The following is a 2112-nucleotide window of genomic DNA, read 5'->3' as shown; positions in this document are numbered from 1 at the left end:
GGCAATGTCAGCCACAGATTCCTCTATCTTTGCACCCATCCAGTCCAAACCCAGAGGCCAGAGGGCCAAGAGCTCAGTTTCCAGTGCCCCTGGCGTATTTTCCTGGGGGCTCTGAGGCTCTCCAGTCAGCTAGTGATGAAGGTTGACTTATGATTATTTACCGAGCACCTTCTCTGTGTAAATCAGTTCACACCTATTAATCTCATTTCATCTTCAGGAACGACTTCCATGGGGGGCACTGTTTCCTCATCTTTAAATGAGGAACCCCAATTTCAGAAAGGTGGAGGAACTTGGCCAGGCTCACAGAGTAGGGTAGACTGGCTGGGACATGAACCCAGGTCTGCCTGGCTCTAAACCCAATTCACTTTCTTCTGGAAAAAGTCGACAGCTTAAGGACAGAAGAGCAGGAAAATAGACAGATCCAGCCCTTGAACTGACCAACTCTTGATTCACCCCATCTGTGAATTTCTACTGAGAAGAATATATTTTCCCTATGATTTAAGCTGCATCAAATTGAAATAGCAGGAGAGAGTTTTGGGGGATGACAGGATTCTTCTATATCCTGATTGTGGTCCTGGTTACAACACATAGCTATAGATGTATCAAAATTCCTAGAACTAAAAGGAACTCTACGAAGCAAATATGGCACAATGTTAAGGTTTTACAAACCCAGGTGGTCTATTCTTGTCCATAGGTTTGAAATATTTTATAATAATTTTAGCGAAAAGAAAAAACAAAAAGCAGGAGGAGGAGGAAGAGGAAAAGGATATTTGGGGAAAAGTCTATTTAGATGGGACGGCTGGAGCTGCTGCAGCCATCTTGCAACCATGAAAGGAGCCAGTGTAACAGCAAATCTGACACATGGGGATGGGAGAACAGAGAGATGGAAAGATGATCCTGTAGATGTCTGTCAGTTGCTAAATCAATCAGAATCTCAAGTCTGTCCTCCCTCTGGACTTCCTCTCTGCGATAATAAATTTGTTTATTGTTGAAGCAATGTGAGTTGGTGGTTTCTGATACTGGGGTTGAAGACACTGTCACTGATACCGGATACGGGGTCAGATCTGAAGCAGTGGGGCAGCTCCATGGCCAGCAGCAGTGCTGACAAGGAGGCGGTGGAAAGTCACTGATGGGCTCATCTAGATCTGGCTGGGCATGAGACATCGGGGAAGCCAGTGGGTTGCTTGTTCAGAAACTTGCCAGCTGGTTTTTGTTGTTGTTGTTGTTGTTTTTGTTTTGGCGGTGGTGGTGGGGTGGGGAGCACAGGGTCTTGCTCTATCGCCCGGGCTTGAGTGCAATGGCGTGATCTTGACTCACTGCAACCTCTGCCTCCTGGGTTCAAGAGATTCTCGTGGTGCTCGCTTTGGCAGCATATATACTAAAACTGGAATGATACAGAGAAGATTAGCATGGCCCCTGTGCAAGGATGACACACAAATTTGTGAAGTGTTCCATATTAAAAAAAAAAAAGAGATTCTCGTGCCTCGGCCCCCTGAACAGCTGGGATTACAGATGCACACAACCGCGCCTGGCTAATTTTTGTATTTTTAGTAGAGACGGGGTTTCACCATGTTGGTCAGGCTGGTCTCGAACTCGTGGCAATAAGTGATCCACCTGCCTTGGCTTCCCAAAGTGCTGAGATTACAGGTGTGAACCACCACCCCCAGCCGTCAGCTGGTTTTAAGATTCTAATTTTATAGCAATGTAGGTTGTTGTCCTGTGATTTCATCTTAACGTTCCTTTCCTAGCTGACACCCTCACTGATACCACATCTACCTGGGCCTTGGGGAACTCAGGAACTTCGAGCAACTAAGAACTGGAAGTGTTCAAAAACGTGCAAGATAATTTTTCAAAAATCTAATTTTTATGACAAGTCATCAATCTATGTGTTCTGGTTGCTAATCTTCCTGGTACAGATGCAGACATCTGAGTCTGGGGGCTCAAATCACTTGGAAAAAGGGAGAGCCGGGGTGAGGGCCCACAGTCATAACTCCTCCTGGCACCTGGCTGAGGTAAGGAAAAATCTTCTCTCCATGAAAGGAGGAATGACCATGACAGTGATGTGATCACTGCATCTCAGTTTCCTTGTCTCCAAAATGGGGAAGAGATCAG

General features: G+C 45.9%; 1 non-coding gene across 1 annotated transcript; it reads left to right on the top strand.

The window, feature by feature from the left end:
* Positions 1 to 1354: 1354 nt before the first annotated feature.
* On the top strand, positions 1355 to 1461 carry LOC119618732 (U6 spliceosomal RNA). The gene has a single exon (XR_005235092.2). It is a non-coding gene; the product is annotated as a U6 spliceosomal RNA (small nuclear RNA).
* Positions 1462 to 2112: the final 651 nt, after the last annotated feature.

Source organism: Chlorocebus sabaeus, chromosome 2, assembly GCF_047675955.1.
Source record: "Chlorocebus sabaeus isolate Y175 chromosome 2, mChlSab1.0.hap1, whole genome shotgun sequence".
Taxonomy (NCBI): Eukaryota; Metazoa; Chordata; class Mammalia; order Primates; family Cercopithecidae; genus Chlorocebus; species Chlorocebus sabaeus.
This window is presented reverse-complemented; position numbering and strand designations above follow the sequence as displayed.